Source organism: Cupressus sempervirens, chromosome 4, assembly GCF_028749045.1.
Source record: "Cupressus sempervirens isolate cs-2001-9-10 chromosome 4, ASM2874904v1, whole genome shotgun sequence".
Lineage (NCBI taxonomy): Eukaryota > Viridiplantae > Streptophyta > Pinopsida > Cupressales > Cupressaceae > Cupressus > Cupressus sempervirens.
In genome coordinates, this window is record NC_143121.1 from 584,976,467 (window position 1) to 584,997,455 (window position 20,989).

General features: G+C 34.6%; 1 pseudogene; it reads left to right on the top strand.

Annotated features, from left to right (window-relative positions):
* The window catches only part of LOC149562558 (uncharacterized), a 102,075-nt pseudogene that overhangs the window by 52,374 nt on the left and 28,712 nt on the right, over positions 1–20,989 (top strand).

Sequence of the window (20,989 nt, forward strand, 5' to 3'; positions counted from 1 at the left end):
CCTGTGTAGGTTTTCCTAACGTGATATCCTTTACTTCATAGTCCTGAAGGCTGACAACTTCTTCATCTATACCTTTCGGGGGATGAGCCACTTGTGCAAATAAGTCTTGATTCCAAGTAGTGGTAATGAATGCAAATGGTGTTGCATCCTATAATGGAGAGTCAGGCTTGCTTAAAATCTCTACAATGTCACAGATATCATCCTCTAAAGCAAGGAATTGATGCTTAGCACTTCTCATTATTTCCTTCTGGAACCATCTCGAGATATGTCTTTTTGTAACCTTGGCTCTAGATGATGAAGGGATGTGTTCAACTATTTCCTTCCCTTTTCTGCTCTTACCCAGAGTCTCCAGTTGTGAGGGTTCTTCTTCTGTAGTCTTAGTTTTCGTAGATCCCATAGTTTGATCCTCAATTTCCTGGGAAGGCTATTGTATACATTCTATTACCTATGCCTCTTTTGATGGCTCATCAGTAACCCTTGGTTCTAGTTCTTCTTGTAATGATGATTGCTTGTGAACATGTTCCTCTAAACTCGGAGGTGGAGGTGTCACTGAAACCTTATCTACCATCATAGATTGAGGTGAAGATGGTGGCGTTGGATGAGGACCTTGTGTCTCAGGTGGCATCTGTGTCCAATCTTGCTATTGAAATTCACCTGTAGGAGTATCTCTAATCTTATCTCCAACCAATTCTGTACCTACTGGCATGAAATCAAAATCTAGAATGGAGAGAATATCATCACCTAGCTCTCTTTTCTCATTCACCCATTTTTGTACTTCATCTTTCAACAAAGAGAGCTCTACTATTTCAGCTTGGGTGGGTTGTGGGGTATTTGTGACATTCTTCTTTCTTTCCAATTCTATAGCTTTGGAAAGTCAGGTTCTCCCTTGTAGAGGCACTTGCTCTTCCTCCCCATCTGACTCTGTTTCATCCTTATCTGATTCTTCCTCAGGAATGGTTTCAGGAATAGATGGATTAGGTACTAATCTTTTATGAACTCTCTGCCTCTTGTTCATTCTAACCTTGACCCTCCTTTGCTTCTGTGGAACCATAGGAGAAGTGAGCTCTTGATGCATCGGAGGAATGGATGTCTTTGGAATCTCTCCCTCCTCTTGCTGGCTTGACAAAATAGGAGCTAATGGAAAATCAACCTGGATATGAGAAATCCCAGAGTCTTGGGGGTCCTGGGGAGTAGATTCATGTTGCTGCAAAGGGGCCTGTTCTTCAACATGCTCTATCTGGATCCTCTGAGGAGAGGCTCTCTTCCTCTTTTCTTTCTTCTTCTTTGGTGGATGGTAATATCCCACTAGATGATCAAGCTGGTAGATCATTTCTAGCCTGATAGGAGACTGGAGCGCAAAGATAGGAACTGTGACTTTCTCCCCTTTACCTTTTCTAAGTAAGCATGTATATGGAATATCACTATATCCGAAATTGGATCAAGTGGAAAGGGTTTCTTGATCCAACTCTTTGTCATTCTGATGACATGTCTTGCTCGATGATTAATATCATCTCCTTCCTCTCTATCAATTTTTGCATTCAGAATGGGCCTCTCGCCAACTTTATCTGTATTGAATAAGGGACCTAGTAGCTCCTGTGAATCTTGTAGCCTTATCTCATTCGAGATGGTCAAATGGAGAGCCTTCTCTGCTAAATACAAAGTCATTCTACAATAGTCCCTGATACAAACATCATAGTCATTTGTGGCATTCATCCAATGATCTTCAATGGCGTCCTCGTGGTAGAACTCTTTTCCTACCAAATTTTCCACTTTACCAACACTGTCAAAGAACGGCCAGGGAGAGTTGTATTCCTCAAGAGGATAGTTCTCCCACTCCCACTCAAAAATTGAGATATCCTATTTTCTCTTTACTTGATATGACCCTATTACAAAAGGCCAATCCCAACAAGGCCTTCGTTGTTTTTTGATCCTCTCATAGGCTGACTCAATCTGCCGAGAAATTTCCATCAGAACCAACTTGTCACTTGGGTACCTTGGGAGCTTCTTTGGATGGATAGATGCACCACCAACCTGAATGTATGTGAATGTCTGGAATTGGATAAAATATGCACCGAGAGCTGTGATCTGTGCCTTGGCCTCATCAGACAATCTCTTTCCATAGTCACCTTCGATGAATCGAATGATGGCAAAGATAAAGGCATCATTCACAATCCTGTACTCTTTGCTTTGTGGCGAGAGCTTTTTCTTAACTAGCCGAGGATAAACTATATATGGCCATGTGTTAGGATCCTGCATACTACCCTTTTTATACAACCCAAGATAGTCAGTGGCTCTTGTTACAAGTAGATATATCACATAAGAAGTCATATAGAACTTCTTCTTGTCCTTTACTATCCGCAACTGATCACACAAGTTCTCACTAAGTGTGGTAGCCCAATCTAGTGGCATCTTTGCATGTCTGATGGTTTCAATGAAATTAATCATGAATGGAGCAAGATGACCTACTGCAGGCAATCCCATAACTTTGCTTAGGAGAATGATTGAATATCCAATGTCATCCCTCATGTATCCTTGAGCCATATCTACTTTGTTGATCATCTTTCCCTGAGATGGCTTCTCAATGAAGTATGAGGAATATATGATGTCCATGGCCTCCTGGTGATGATCCTTATGCCACCTCTTAGCTGCTTCATATGAGAGCCTGATAAACTGATCAGCTCTAGGTAAGTGAAAGACTCTCTCGATATTATCAGGTCGTAGATCCAAGACTACTTCCCTAGTGACGCTCTTTACCACCCTTTCCTCGGGAACAAAATGTTGGGATAAGGTCATAATCAATTTAGCTGACTGAATAGTCTCAAGATGTGATGCTGCATTTACCAATCCAGACCGTATTAAGGCGGATCTCAAAGAAGATCTTTTAGTTGGGTTGTTACAAACCCTCAAAAATTCTCCCAAGTCTGTGTGTCCAAGTTCTGTGTCTTTGATCTCAGAGTGTTCATTGTGCAATCATGACTTCAGGGTTACGCCTTGGAACTTGTATACAAATGGCTTTGCTATTGATCCAGATGTGCACACCATTTGATTGTATTACTTGCACGTCACAAAGAAAAAGAACAATTAATTATTGGATACATATAACACATTAAAAAAAATGATATTCAAAAACCAATTTTATTTTACTTATGATTTTTTTTTTCAAATTTTTTTATTTTTTGGGTTTTTGATCATATATAAAATAAAAAAATTTTAAAAATGAGGGTGGTGGTGGTGGCCGCGTGCGCACATCTAGAAGGGTGGTGCAACGACGTGGCGCGCACGTAGCCCAAAAGGCATGCACAGCAGCTGTGCCTGCCACACATCCTAAAGGGCACTGCGGTGGCACAGTGTGCGTGCAGCGGCTGCATGCGTCGTGCATCCAAAAGGGCTGCGTGGCGATGCAGCGTGCGTGTAGCCCAAAAGGCGTGCATAGCACCACACATGTCGCGGATCCAAAAGGGCACTGCGACACTTGCGCAGCCCTAAAGGCACGCGCAGTGGCTGCGCGTCCAAAAGGACAACGCGATGGTACGGCACACGTGCAGCCCTAAATTCATGCGCAATAGCATGTGAATGGAGAGAGGGGGGAAGATTTTTCTCACCTTCTTCTCTTAGCTTAAAAAAAATAAGTGAAGAAATGATAATGACAAGGAGGGAGGGGGTTCTATAACCTCCTTTCCTTGCTTGTTTTTACAAAGCACGCGTGCCTCAATATGCGCGCATGCGTGCATTTTTTTATATTTTAAAAAATTAATTGATTAATTTTTAAATTTTTTTTTGACTCTAACTGATTCAAAGGAGACTTTCTCCTTCTTTCGATTCTCGAACTATGAGTCCGAGAGTTAGAGGAAAGTAGGGGGTCCCCATTCCTAGTGAGGAATGTGGCGTGTGTTGTGGATACCACAAAAGTTACTCTATACATTATCCTTTTGGATAGTTTAATGGGTCCATCTTCCAACCATAGATGTCCATCATGGATTCTGCTCAACACAATTCTTACCCATTCAGTCTTAAATACAGTAGGGAACACTAGGGCATAGGTTAAGCCCTTCCTCTCAACAATTTGAAACTCTTCCTTCAAAACTCTATTCTCACATAATTTATTGTATGCTTCCCTAATATCCATATCACCAATAGCTCCTATCTTGTAGTTATAACATCTCCTAACATCTTGCACTATTACAACTTTGGGTGGAATCATGGATGAAGCTCCGACAGAGTCATTCTTATAAGCTACCTTGGGAATTGGTCTAAAATTCCAGAGAAACTTTCCAAAATTTCCAACCCTTATAATAGATGAAAGAAAGAAAGATATAGGAGGAAGTGAATTCCCAGATTTGATGTGAGATTGACAAGTGTCCACTTGGAATTCAATCTTCTGCAACTGAATAAACCCTCTCTTCCTTCTCCCATTTTGATCTAATTTGTTTTCATCATTACATTGTACTTGATTTGAAAATATCTTTGCTCAATGATGAAAATCATTCTACAACCAAAATATCTGAAAACTTTATGAAATTCTAGTGAAATTTGAGTTTTTACTGAGTGAATGTGATCAGAATTTGACCCAAATTGCATTTTCACTATCTTTTACTGATATTTAGGTCATTACCCTGGTAAAAACAAAATTGAACTTTGATACCTGAATTTGGTTGCAAGTTAGCAATTTGATAGAAAACTTCTTATAGATCGAATAGACTACTTCCTGTGTAGAAACTAATTGCATAGTCAAAAAATTTAGATTCTCCTGGTTCCAGTGATATATAATATCACATATTTCGCTTATCAGGAACCTCTAGAAAGCCAGTTTGAAAATGTCCCCCTCTACTAGAAAACTCAAATCTGCATCCTTGATATTTTAAATTTCAAAAATTTAAAATATTCTAATTTCTGAACTTTAGCAAAATGACCTTTTTGAATTTAAAACTCATTGACACTGCAATTGCTTATCAAAAGATAATTAACAATAATTATTTTTTATTTCTTTCAAATTTTCCCACCTTCTATATTTAGGTCAAACTAGGTTTGATAGAGTGCCACATGTCACTTCCTGACTGGTTGACCACTGCCACCGAGTGCTACTTGTCATGATTTAATTGGCTTGCCTGTTACACTGCCATGTCATCATCTAACTTGACCTGGTGCCACATGTTGCATTACCGCTTACCCACATTCCTTAAATTTCTTGCATCTTAAAATAGCAGGTAAGCGCCAATTGTTGATTAAGACAAGATCAACAATTACACAAATTTATAATTGACTAAGGCCCAGTTAGCCATTTTAACCAATAAAATATCATCCTTTTACCAATGTGCTCTGACAGATTTGACTATGACATTTAGAGTTTTCGCACCTATGACATCATCATTTCCAACTCGGTATACCTGTCATATTCCACCAATGAGTACACTTTACTTCATCTGACCTTTCTAGCATGGCATGACTCAGCATTCCTTTCAATGCTTGGCCCCACTTTGCCACATGTCACAAAGGCAGTTTCCTACATTATTTAAAATTTGAGTAGTTCCATATTGCAGTCAAGCACATTCTGTTGATCTTGTTTAGATCTATGGCAATTAAAAATCTTGCATGACTGTAATATATAGTCAGGTAGTTAGACTAATGAGATGCTTTCTCTATACTCCAACTCATCTGACAAGTACCACATAAGATAAGTTGTTATTACCTTCTGAGAAAGGCAGACCCATGATGTCACACTATGCCATGCATTGCATTGGCGCGTCCCCACAATGTATAACATTTGTGCACTTTTTTATTGCGGGAATGTGATAGCCCTTGATTCTTGCAAGATCGATGATCAAAAAATCTAAACTGCAAAGTATTAATATCATTAAAAGACCAACCAATGACATCATAGGAAATTCAAAACTTGCACGAGCAACATTGACAACTCTGCAAAAGGTTTGACTACCTCTGACAACTAAGAACTTTTGTGACACACTGAGGTTTGAACATTAGCAGGGGATACATGTCATAAAGGCACTTGCTTGCATTAGTTAAAGATCTTGTAGTTCCATAATGTGGGCAAGCCCCAACCCTTGATCTCAAAAGGATCTACGATGCTTAAAAGATATTGCAATTAAGACCCTTTAAAAAAAAAAGATATTGCAATTAAAACAAGCTTTATAAGGTTTATTAAAAAGATAAATATAGGTATCTTTACGTAAATAAACCTTAGCATAAAAGTGCCCCGCCAAATGTATTTGAAATATTACTTTATAAGGTTTTCAAAGGTTAGGGCAAAACAATACAAGGCACTAGGGTTCCTGAGAAATTCTCTAAAGACAAACCTTGAGAATTTAATAGAATGTCAAAGACACAGAGACTAGGCTTTGAACTAGGGCAATCTAGGGGCTTGAAAAGTACAAGGAACAAAACCATAATTTGCAAGATTTTAAGATTCCAATGATTTTTCTCTAAATTTTTCCATAATTTCTGCATTGTGAAAAATTAGATCAATAGTGGCTCTGTCTAGGGATGCATGTCCCTTGCAGACATGGCCAGGATTCAGATCTCTGGGAGAAGCAGACCACACACTTGACAGCAAAACTTTCTCTCTTGAACAACTTTATTGAAAATAGGTAAACTACTCTAACTATGTACACATGATAGCCCCAGGCCACCGAAAAGTTTTCAAAACTTCTTACCTCTGTCAAAAACCTGATTCTCATTTACATCTCTCTGAGGTAAGCTGAAAATATCTTTCTCAATTTTACCAATTAGATTAGCATCTTGAATCACATCACTTGGAAAAAAGAAATATCTTTCTTCATTCTCATAGTGCATATACAAATCAACATTAACTTCTACACCATGCTCACTATGAGAAAATGAATCAACATGTTCATGACTACACAAACAGAACTGAGAATCAAAATCTAATAATGATTCATGCATGCTGATCGGAAACACCAAAATTTCATATTCTACACCATTTACCAAGTTGCATCTACCAAAAACTTACAACTCACCTTGTGTCTCTGATTATAAAGAGTATGTGAAATCTGATTGTTGCCTACTTGTAGTCATGTTACTCATTAAATCAGATTTATCTTCCATTGAAACCTCTTCAAATTCATCAAACAACTAATTAGTTAACAAGCATGAAAACTCATTTTGAAAGTGCTGATCTAAACTATGCTAATTACAATCAATTTCTTCATTTAACTAAATGTCAGAATAAGCCTTGAACTTATCTCTACAAGAACTATCAGCACATAAAGAAAATCCATATTTGGATTGACAATATTCATTGTTTTTGTCTTCATCATATGAAACATCAAAACAAATTTCAGCAAGATCAGCATGAAAAGAATTTGAAACAGTATCAAACTTCCTTTCACTAACATTCATCACATCCAAAAAATTGTCATGTGCAAAGACATTTGAGGTACTATCATCTACACCTCCAAAATTTGATAAGGATTGTTCATATTCTACATCTCTTTCTACATCAAACTTTGGGTCCAAGTAACTTTATTGAATGAAGAAACATTATGAGGGAAAATATGAAGATCCTTAGAAACACTTACATGCTTTTAAAAATCATGAGCCAACAAAATAGAGATTTAATCAGGGCTCAAGAAGAATGCCTCACAAATCTTCTCCCAACTGTGATTATCATCCGAATAACATGAAGAACTTACAATAGCAAGATCATTAGTATAACACTCTAGAAAATCAAAATTGTTACAACATTCATTCTTATCATGGCAATCACTACCCTTACTACTATTACAAATTTCTTCAACTTCATATTCACTGTAACAAAATTTATTTTCACTTTCATATCCATCTTCATTATGCTGATTGCAATTACTCGATTCAATTGCATTTGAATCCTTCTCTTTACATTTGAAAGATAGATTATCTTTATATACAGATTCATTATACTCATTACTACCTTGACTTTCAGCACACTCATTATCATTAGAAGATATAACATGAAACCTATAATCACCGCTTTCCATCTCCTTAATGAATCTTTCAATTTGCAAAATTCTTTGTAACCTTAAAGGTGTTGGCCAATTGATTGAATCAAGCACTAGAACATCAAGGAAAATACTAGGCAGGGAAGATTCCTCAAGTCTACAATGAAAAGGCATCTTGCTGATTACTAATTTAAGCCTTAAATAACATTGTTTGACACTTAAACCTTGAGTACTTCCTACCTCAATTCTTATAAGATTGACAATCCTTTTGTAGATCAACTTATTTAACATAACAATGTTATTATTCACAGTTTCTAAACTCTCAAAATTTGGCAAACTAATCTCAGATCTGAGATCTAACTCCATTATAAAACAAAATTTCTACATCTTCCTTCTAGTGCTAAAAATCACTAAATAGAGGCTACCATTTTTTAACATTTGACTTCCATGAAAAGAAAACATGAAAACCAAAATACCTCAAGTGCTGATGCTAAACTTTGATCTGTTGATATGGCACATGTGTAAGACTAAAAATCCTTTACACCATTGATCAAACTTTGTAGAGTCGCCACCTCCTTTCAAGAGGATAAAGAGATCACTATTGTGATTCACTTTTTACACTTCAATTTCTTATAATAGCAGATTGCAAACAACACTTTAAAACTTATCAAGAATTTTAAAATTCCTTTCCAAGAGACTATCAAAAACTTCAAATCTGCCCATACAACTGAAAGTACTTCAAAATTTTGTAATGAAATCAACTAGGAACAAACTGGTACAAAGATTTCAGAGGTGCCACTCACTCATGTGAGAAATAAAACTTAATTTGTCACTTGACAAATCTGAACCAGACCTTCAATGTAGGAGAAACTTGCAGATCATTATCATCTTGAAAATAAAATACACTTTATAAATCAATTCTTGACCTTGAACTTTCTCAACAACACTTGAAAAAATTGAAATGATTGAAGATAAACCTATAACAATCATAGAACACAATTTACATCCAATTTCACAACATACTATTGTCCATGAATAAAGCTTCACTGGGGATCACAAAACCTTGCATACAAAACTGAATATGCAAAATAGATCAGAGGTTTCTAGCTCCATAATTCAGGCATTTACAACCTTTCCCCAGCAGAGTCACCATTTTGTTGGCTGATTCAGATGGGCAAAACCATACTAAAAAATAGGACTGAGATATTCAATTCACACCAGAGATTCTTGTCCTTTTAACAAGGTTTATTTTCCATCTTATCTCGCCAGCAAAGTCACCATTTTGTTAGCTCCTGATTGAATAGTTTTGAAAATGACCAAGAAACCAGACCAATGCATCTAAGGCTAGCAAATTCCTATGACAGATACATCTGACTGTAGTCTTGGGCCAACTATAAGTCATAACTCCTTCTTTAGGCTCTACAAAACCTAGGTGGGTGGACCTATAGATTCTTTATATGATACCAATTATCAAAGCATACACTGAATCTAATATAAAGTAGATAAAACCCTTATTTCTCCTATTAACTCATGTAATAACATAGATCTACAGTAGCAAATTGCAACTCTATGATATTCACAAGCTGAGTGAGGGTTAAAATGTTCTAGCTCTTCAACATAAAATGTAAAGATGATTTGATTTTATTTGGGTGGGGAAAGTGGATGAAAACCAAGTATAGACAAAAAACTAATGATCTTGTAGCTAATCAATGCCTGATCCATTGGGCAATTCATGAATCTCCCTCATGCATTTTGGATATCTAATACTTATTCATATATTTAGATATATGATCTATCCATTCACCTTGTAAATAGACATCAATGTTCAACTTAAATCTCATTCTTACCTGATATCCTCCTTAATAAACCTGCAACCTTGTTGAAATTTTGAAGCATTTACATAATTCCTTGAATTACAAGCAACAATGAAGCAACATACAGCCTTAAAGAACTACAACTATGACCTAGGCTCTTTGTTCAAAGACCATAAAAAATCACAGCTGAATTGAGAAAGGAGACAAGATTTAAACTAAAACTAAACACTTGCTATTTCTTGTATTGATTTCCTTGAAATAATACATAAAAATGCATGAAATTAACTCACAAAGAACCTAATAAACTAGACTATTCAATGAACAAATGCTATCGTACAAGAGAGAAAATGGTAGGAATGAGAAACTGATGGGATGGGAAGGGGGTATCACAGCCAAAGCCAAAGCTTCATGGTCTAGAACTAGCACATCCCAAATCTTCCATTTAGAGTTCATCAATTCCAGGGCTAGTTCTACTAAATGCCTTCATTCCAAAGAAACTTTTCAAAATTTCCAACCCTTACAATAGATGAAAGAAAGAAAGACATAGGAGGAAGTGAATTACCAGATCTGATGTGAGATTGACATGTGTCCACTTGGAATTCAATCTTCTGCAATTGAATAACCTCTCTCTTCCTTCTCCCATTTTGATCTAATTTGTTTTCATCATTACATTGTAACTGATTTGAAAATATCTCTACTCAATGATGAAAATAATTCTACAGCCAAAATATTTGAAAACTTTATGAAATTCTAGTGAAATTTGAGTTTTTACTGAGTGAATGTGATCAAAATTTGACCCAAACTACTTTTTTATTGTCTTTTACTGATATTTAGGTCATTACCCTACTAAAATCAAAATTGAACTTTGATACCTGAATTTGGTTGCAAGTTATGAATTTGATAGAAAACCTCTTATAACTCAAACAGACTACTTCTTGTGCAAAAACTAACTGCATAGTTAGAAAATTTAGATTCTCCCGATTTTGGTGATATATAATATTGTATATTTCACTTATCAGGAACCTCTAGAAATCCATTTTGAAAATGTCCCCCTCTGCTAGAAAACTCAAATATGCATCCCTGATATTTTAAATTTCAAAAATTTAAAATGTTCTAATGTCTGAACTTTAGCAAAATGACCTTTTTGAATTTAAAACTCGCTGATGCTACAATTGCTTATCAAAAAATAATTAACAATAATTATTTTTTATTTCTTTCAAATTTTCCCACCCTCTAAATTTGTGTTAAACTAGGTTTGACTGAGTGCCACATGTCACTTCCTAATTGGTCGACCACTACCATCGAGTGCCACTTGTCATGATTTAATTGACGTATCCATTGCACTACCATGTCATCATCTACCTTGACCTAGTGCCACGTGTCACATTACCGCTTACCCACATTCCTTAAATTTCTTGCATCTTAAAATTGCAGGTAAGCACCAATCGTTGATTAAGACAAGATCAATGATTACACAAATTTATAGTTGACTAAGGCCCAGTTAGCCATTTTAACCAATAAAATATCATCCTTTTACCAACGTGCTCTGACAAATTTGACTGTGGCATTTAGAGTTTCCACACCTATGACATCATCATTTCCAACTCAGCATACCTATCATATTCCACCAATGAGCGTACTTTACTTCATCTAACCTTTCCAGGAAGGTATGACTTAGCATTCCTTTCAAAGCTCAGTCCCACTTTGCCACACGTCACAAAGGTGCTTGCCCGCATTATTTAAAATTTGAGCAGTTCCATATTGCAGGCAAGCGCATTCTGTTGATCTTGTTTAGATCTATGGCAATTAAAAATCTTGCATGACTGTAATATCTAGTCAGCTAGTCAGACTAATGAGACACTTTCTCTATACTCCAACTCATCTGACAAGTACCACATAAGACAAGTTGTTATTACCTTTTGAGAAAGGTGGGCCATTGATGTCACACTATGCCATGCGTCACATTGGCACTTCCCTGCAATTTATAACATTCGTGCACTTTGTTATTGTGGGAATGCGATAGCCCTTGATTCTTGCAAGATCGACGATCAGAAAATCTGAACTGCAAAGTATTAATATCATTAAAATACTAACCAATGACATCACAAGAAATTCAAAATGTGCACGGGGAACACTAACTACTCTACAAAAGGTCTGATTGCTTCTAAGAACTAAGAACTTTTGCAGTGCATTAAGGTTTGAATGTCAGCAGGGGTTATGTGTCATAAAGGTGCTTGTCTGCATTATTTAAAGACCTTGCAGTTCCATAATGCATGCAAGCCCCAACCCTTGATCTAAAAAGGATCTATGGTGCTCAAAAGATATTGCAATTAAAACAAGCTTTATAAGGTTTATTAAAAAGATGAATATAGGTATCTTTGTTCGGATAAACCTTAGCATAAAACTGCCCTGCCAAAATCTATTTGAAATATTACTTTATAAGGTTTTCAAAGGCTATGGAAAAATAAGACAAGGCACTAGCGTTCCTAAGAAATTCTCTGAAGACAAACCTTGAGAATTTAATAGAATGTCAAAGACACAAAGACCGGGCGATGAACTAGGGCAATCTAAAGGTTTGAAAAATACAAGGAACAAAACCCTAATTTGCAAGATTTTAAGATTCAAATGATTTTTCACTAATTTTTTCCATAATTTTTGCATTGTGAAAAATCAGACCAACATTCATGATGATGAAAAATGATTGAAAATATGACCTTATACCCTTCATTTCATAACATTTAATGTTTAGTACATATACAACTGTCCACTCAACTGTTTATACAATTTTGTTTCACTCGGCTTCCATTGATTTTCCAATACTCAACTTCAACTAGCACAATTTTACTTGGCAACAACTAACCACTCCACTTCCACTACTAACTCAACTTCTATTGTCTTTAGTAGATAACTCAACATCTAAAGGCAACTTTCCTTACTTGGAAACAATGTGAAAATTTTGAAGTTTTAACTTAGCATCTTTATTCATGCTGATCTATCCTTTTTAGTACAAATTTAGTCTTGGAACTGATGGATGATAAAAAATTTAAATATTAGTCCCACATACCTTCTTTTTCTTAGTTGGATGAAGTGTGACCACTTGACTTTTTAGGTGAAGTGATCTCTCCATTTGATGTGCTGCATCCATATTTCTTCTTCCATGTTTTATTTATTTCTCCTCTAACATGCTCAACATCAACTTTTCCTTTTCCTTTGTTGAACTCTGAGTTGGGTGCCTTTGATCTTGTAGGGTAAAACTTGCTAATGTGTCCAATCCTCAAACAACTAAAGCATGTAGTTTGGCTCAACCATCTACTATAGCTCCCACTAAAGTGTATTTTTATGGAGTTCTCTAGGATGTTTCCATATTCTTGATAGTAGTGACAACTCTACCTAGTGTTGTAGTCCCAATTGTAGTAATGTCCATGACTATTTGATTTTTCTAGTTGGTTTGGTGTCCACATAGGCTTAGATCTACATTCAAAGGCTCTATGTCTATATTTCTTGCTATTGTAGGAGTGACGTTCAAATCTTGGTGTCATGATGGTTCTAGTTTTGCAGTCATTGCATGATGTCCTTGCTTATTGCAGTTGTGACATTGACCCATGTTTTTAGGTTTGTCATGCTGATTGGCATTCTTTCTCATGCACACACTAGAGGTATGTCCCTTTTTACCAGAAAAATGACAAGTGGGTTTTGTGTTCTTACCTTTGTCACTTCTTTCTTCTATAGTCTTTGATGACTCTCCTTTGTTAGTGTTGGTGTATCCTAGTCTTGTAGTGTTATTGCTGGATCTTGGTGATTTCAGTAGCTATTAAAAGTACTTGATAGCTTCATTATGTTTTGTTGAAGCTCTTTTCAATTTCCTTCTCTCTTCTCAAGTCATTTTGTAGTTGTTCATTTTGCATATCCAGTGTGGAGATTCCAATGTCCTCGACATTTAGTTCATGATGAGCATTCATCATTTGGCTTAAGGTGTCTAGCTACATATTAGAAATTCTTGCAAGCTCAATTGACTTTTCCTCTAGTCTATTGGTAAGGTTTCTCTTGTCTTATTCTATCATAGCTTTATCTTCAATAGCTCTCTTCTTCTGTTCAGTCACTTCACAAAGCATCATGGCTTCGTGATTCTTGCTCAATCTTGAGAGTTTTGATCTCTTTTGCTTGAGCTCTATTTTTCTCCATCAGGTTTGCAATTGCTGCATCAAAATCCTTAGAATCTCCATTAGTAAACACTTTTGAGGTGTCAATCTCCTTGTACTATGTATGATTCTCAGCTATGGTGATTTCTCTTCTTCTCTTTAGGGATTTCCTCAATTCTTTCTTGGCTTCTTCCAAAGAATGTAGAATGAGATGTATCTCGATCTCTTGATTCTCTACAATTTCCCAAGCTTGTAGACATTCATTATTGGATCTTTTCTTCAAGCTATAAGGAATCTCCTTGTAAGAACTAGGCTCTCATACCAATTGTTAGAATTTATAAGTGGGAAGAATACTTCTGAGGGGGGGGGGGGGTTGAATCAAAAGTACCAAACTTTTAAGCTATTAAAATTTTTAACTGAAATCAATACATGCATCGAACATCCAATTAACATGAAAGTAAAGACATGCATGAAAATAGAAAGCATAATATTTGACCACCTAGAAACCCTCCAAAATGAGAAGGTAAAATTGGGGTGGGGATGACACCCAAAACTTATCACTGTAGCAATATGTAATTTCTCAAGGTTACAATGTTTGACCATCATCAATGGTCTTCCCTATGAGAGGCTTTCCCTGTTAAAGGCTCTAACACCCTGTTTAAAGTGACCTATCTAATGGATTTAAAAACATTCACTTGGAATGTCACCCTATTAAAGGATTTACAATATGGTTGTTAAACCACCCTATCTTCATAGGATTTTCATTCTCCTAATACAATGGCTAAAAAGTATAGTAGAATGTGTTGACCTAGTAACTTACAATCCTTAATTGCTAATTTTAGATCCTTGTTCTATGTAATCTAATTTGATCCTTCTTGATCTAATATGCCTTTGTTCGAAGTGCTAATACTCTATTTTGATAACTTGATTCTACAATGCTATTCTTCTTCTGAGTCTTTATACCCCTTTCACTTTCTTCAAACTTTACTAGTATGCACTCTCTTCTACATTCTTGTACACACACACAGACACAAAATTATGGGGTTTGTCCTCCTTAAAAAGGTTTGATGACTTAGGGTTAGGTATGAATCTACAATTGAGATTCATCCATCTTTCCTACTCAAATCTTCCATTTTTCTAATTGGTTGCATGTTTATTTCATAGGGAATCAAAAAATATTTGATCTTATCTTTTCGATCCTTCAAGATTCATCTTAACTCAGCTCAAAAATGGTTTACATCTGAGTTTTTGAGGGCACAAACTCTTATGCTGATTCTATGTTGCTTGACACTTATTGATTGCTGATGCTCGAAACACATAGGAATTCTATCTTTCTCGACACCTATACTGTCTCGACACATATACTAACTCAAAATCTATTAGTCACTTGACAGTTGAACTTTTCTCAACACTGTCTATTTGCTCGATATCTAAATGACTCAACACTTATTAAATTTTTGGCTCGACACATACTATAAATCGACATCAATTAAGAAAATTTCTTAAGTGTGTTGACACTCAATTGTCAAAACCAATCTGAGACCAACACATCATTGCATTCTTGAATTGTGTGGTGCAATTGTTTGACCATATAATGTGTTGATTGTATCTTACATCTCTTTCCTTGAAATTGTCATAGAAAACTCTAAAAAATCCTTGCACAAACTTTGATGAATGAGTTTAATCTTCACTAATATAGAAGTGACACTCTCTTAATAGCTTTTTGTACACATTTGTACTATCATGTTCATGAATAAATGCTATGTGTACGAAAATTGATACTTTATAGAGTTATAATACATTGTTTGCACTTCATTTTGAGGTTTTAGTGTATAGTTTTTAGAGAAGTCAACAATTGACACAATTGTACCCAAGGGAAAAGTGTCCTTACACAACTTGAATGGCCCATCTAACCATCTAGCTCTATGTATATGACCTATGTACTCATAAACTATTTTCTATTGAAACAATTTTATAAAATTAGCTACACAGACATCACTTTTCACTAATTCACACCTCTTTAATTCTTTTCCATCTTTAACACCATATATAATTGATTTGTACTTTCCAAGAGAAACTAGTGTCTTACTAATTTCATGTGTGCTATCTAGATGTAGGCATCTATGCAACTTTTGCAAACCACCACATTGAGGGCAAAAACTTTTGAAACACACGGTCTTATAATAAATGCACCCATCATCTCATTTACATTATAAATTTACAATAAATTCTCTTAGTGACATAGGAGGTAATTGTAGACCACATTCTTACAATATGTCATTAGCATGAAAAGTAAAACATATATAATGATAAACATCATAATGCATAGAAAACTCAACATGAACCCTACAACAACATGTAGTGCTTGTATGATTTATCTTAATATAGAGTGTTTTTTTCATCTTAAAAAACCTTTGGCTGATTTTAATTCAAGGAAATATTTGAAGAAACATTTCATAAAATTGTGCTTGATTCATTTCCAAATTTTTTTTTTGCATGTGGCTCATAGTTTATTTTTCCACTTCATCTTTTCACAACATCTTTTTGGTTTGGTGGAGCCCTTTTGTTGTCATGCCAAAAGTTTTCTATTAATGTTCATAGTGCATCAACAACAAATTTTTCTTTATTTGGGAGTCTACCTTGGAATTACCAAAAGGAAGTCTCATTAGAATTCTCAAAATTCTCTCACCTCTCTAAGGCTTTGACTAACTCTTTTCTACTTATCTTTAATGATTTGCTTGTTTTTCTTATCATACAAGGCTTTTCCATTTCCTTTCCCATCATGGTTGATGTGAGGACCCACTGACTTGTATCAGCATATTAAGTACATGCTTTTGAACCAATGGATTGGTAAGCATCAAAGAAATTTCTAATAATGCTTCTTTCATTACTATTTTCAGATGGTCTTAACCCTAAAGTTCTCATTGTCTCTCTAAAATTTAGATTTCTAACCATTTCAACAACAAGTTGGCATCTTCCACTTTGATTTAAAATTTCAAAATAGTTATTCCAAATCTATTGAATTATTCTCCTACAATTTATATCTAACATTTTATCATGCATTGGCTTCAAAATATTTTCATCAATGCCAATTAGAAACTTTTGTTTTCTACAAATTATTCTAGGAGATATTGATGTACTTGCATGCTCTATATTATCATTACTTACATTATGTGCATTCACCATTTCAACTTGAGATGTTGCATTAGGGGCATTAAGTAATGTAAGTGTACTGGTCACAATCATTTCAATTGGGGTATGTTGAACATTTTCATTTGTCAAATTAGGTGGATTTGTGACATCAACATCAATAGGTAGATTTTCATTACTTACATTGGAGGAATTTGATGATGTGCCTTTCATGAAATCTCCTCACACACTCCCTTGTTTGTATCTTTGTTGCCTCTTATTTTTCAAGTGTTCCTCACTTGTTCTTTCCCATGCTTGTAGATGCAGATTACCCTACAAACAATAACATGAATACAATACACAATAAAATACAAAACTAAAAAAATTTGCGTCATTATTTTATGCTCAATCACAAGATACAAACATAAGCTAATATGTGGACACAAGATTTAATAGAAAAAATTCATCATTTCCAAGAAAATTACCCTACAAACAATAACATGAAAAAAATACATGATTAAATACAAAATTAAACAAATTTGCATGATTATTTTATGCTCAATCATAAGATACAAAATTAAACATACAATATGATGTTGGTACATGAAAATAGATCAAATTTAGCACCCCCAAGCACCAAAAACCTTGATACTTGCATACCTAGTACAAAAATACATATGAGACAGCAATAGAATCTCATGGACCACACTGATACAACATAATAACCATTGAAATATTTTATTTATAGTTTTCAATAACCTAATTGGTTTTTTGAGTCCTGACTAAATTATCCATATTGAATAATAACCTGATTAGGTTATTTATTACTACTAGACAAAGGAAGAGAGGGAGAGAGAGAGAGAGAGAGAGAGAGAGAGAGAGAGAGAGAGAGAGAGAGAGAGAGAGAGAGAGAGAGAGAGAGAGAGAGAGAGAGAGAGAGAGAGAGAGAGAGAGACAGAGAGAGAGGTTAGGAGCTAGTGAAAGAATTCAAGAGGTTAGGATTTAGTAAGGGAGATATATGTTAGCATTCATTTTTACCTATTGATTGCATATTTAGAAAACAATGACTACCTGTTTTAAACTATGTTTAATTCAAATTAATGTTAAATAAATTTTTGATGTCATAGGATTGATTTATCTACATCATATTATATATCTATTCAATATATTTCTAACACATTTTGAATGAAGTCAATTAGACATCGTATGTGAAAGTTATGGCCTTCAAAGTAAAGCCTACTTTTAGTTCTTGGAAACTTGATCGAGTTTTGAACAAGTAAATTTTACTTCTTCAAAACTCAATTGGGTTTTGAATAAGCTTTTTCATTTTCATAACCTTATTGGGCTATTTGAATTCTAAAAACCTGATCGGGTTGTGGCTTCATGATAGCTTAGGGAAATGACGCAAAGGCCTGGGAAATTATTTTCCCTCCATTTTTTTCCTTTAGAAATTAACATGGTAAACTCCAATTACTTTTACCAATGCCCTAACATTCCTCATAGACATATGTCTACCATTTTTTTAATAACTTATGACCTACTTAAATAAATTCAAAATAAACTATATATTATTGTTCTACACTTGATTCTATACACATTTAAAAAAAAAAAGGTTTCCATTTTCTATTGTTTTGGTGCAAGTTATGCTCAACACAGGAACATGTACCAAAATTTTAGGGTGTAGTTAGTTTAATAATTCTTAATTTTTAAAATACTCATAAGAAAATTACAAAAAATATATAACTTATAGATATGACTCTTAATTATCATCCTACCAAAGTGATGTGCAAAATAGTGAATATAACTATGTCTTTTGTGCTACACACGAAAATAACTATGTTATAATTTCTAAAATAATCAAGAACTATTTGTTTTTTGCATAGGGTTTGACCCACCTAATCTTATCCATTTTATAAAAACTCTAGTATTTTAAAAAGTAGACTCAGAGTACTACAATTTATATGTTTTACACATCTTGTCATTTTAAGTGGATGACCCTCAAACATCTCGTCCAAATTTAGGTTTACATGATTTTAGAAAAAAGGTGTCCACTTATACCCCCCCTTTTTGTACACCATCTTGGTGTACTCACTGAAATTCACCATTAGCCTTTTGTAAATAGAGTGATTGTGATTAGTGAGGATTCTCCCATTCCTTTTAATCCTAGTTCTTTTTGTGAGCTAGAGATGTGCAAGTGTATTAATAAGTAGATCTTTGGTTACAAAAGAACATCGTCAGATAAGTTCATCTTCAGCAAGCTCAATCTAATTAGAAAGGTATCCTAAAAATGAGAGCACCATGACTATATACCTATTCAAAACTAGAATAGGATTGATTATGATACTAAAATGAGAAATTAGGTTTGTCAATTAGTCATAAGGAAAGATTTACCTATTAATAAGTGATGGAGCCAACATATAGATAAGCTTCAAATACAACCATGGGATTCATATCTTTCTCTAACCAAAGGCTACTTATATCAATGAAATATGGTGGGTTAATTTTCACTTAATATATGATTCAAAAATCCATAGAAAAATTTGAAATAAATGGAAGTTTATAAAATGAAGAAAAATAATGTTTAGGCTTGATAGAATCACCATCGCCACAAGAAACATTCACATAAAGGATGAAAGAAAGACATTATGTGAAATGATAAAATGGAAAAACACACTAAGACTTGATTCCTAGACTAAAAGTGTTATATAGTCAAAATTGACTTGTTCGTTCAAGCCTAGAATTTCTTTGTGTGATTATTATTGGTGGCCCTAAAATGGCCGCTGAGTGCTATTCAAGACTTCACCCAAGGAAAAGTGGTAGCTCATATTTGACATATATTATCATTCTTAGCTGTGTTTTTTGGGTAGATTGTGTTACAATTTTTGCATCAACGTTTCGGATCACACTCTGTGATCCATCATCAGGATGAGAGAGCTGAAGGAAAAATTGTAACACAATCTACCCAGAAAACACAGCTAAGAATTCTAATGGATTGTGGAAAACTACTATCTACATATATTATCATTATGATAAAAAAGGGTTGATTACTCCCAACAATCATAGATGTAGTAAAGGCTAACATACTTGAAGACATACTTAAAATATAACACCTTAAATAGATTGGGTAATAACATAACTTGCAAAGCATAAGCTTTACCAAACATGACAAGTCTCATAAGCCTCAATAGTTTATTGCCACAAAAGAGCTCTTCTCATTTATTATAACATTGAATCAACTGATATCTAAATCAGGGAAAATCTTAGCAATCTAGTTGGTATCCAAATTATGTTTTATATACATAAAGACCCTTTTGATGAGTTGTTCTTGTCGATGCAAGATGACCTCTCCTTTGAGCTAAGTAATGATACAATTATCTAGTGGGTTGAAAAATGACTTCTTCACTTTTATTGACCATGGATGCTGGGAAATTTCAAAATAAGAACACAATTGGGACCACAACAAGGATTATCATATCTAAACAAAAAAATATGGGCATTTGAGGGTCTTTTGCGAAGGTATTTTTAAGAGGAAGACACTACTAGAAACTCACAAAAAATAATTATTGAACTTGAAAGTAGAAAAAAAAAATGAGGTGTCCTCAACTAAAGGAGATGAAATTTCCTCAACTATGGATGTAATGATATTTTGAGAAGTAATATATGTCAATTAATCATTTATTTAATATTTATTCCTATAAACTTCATGGATAAGTGTATCAATGAAGAAAACATCATAAATAGATGAAGATTAAAAATCTCCAAACAAATGCTAGATGATGGTACAAGAAATGAAAGGAAACTCAATGTTCTCTATATGATGAAAATATCCTTGATATATTGTAATGCATAGCATTCCATAAACCTTTTTCATTTTTCTGAACCACTTATTATTTTGATATTTGTCAAGTGATTCAAGAATGAGTCCAAGTAGGTTGGTTGATAGGCCATGCACATG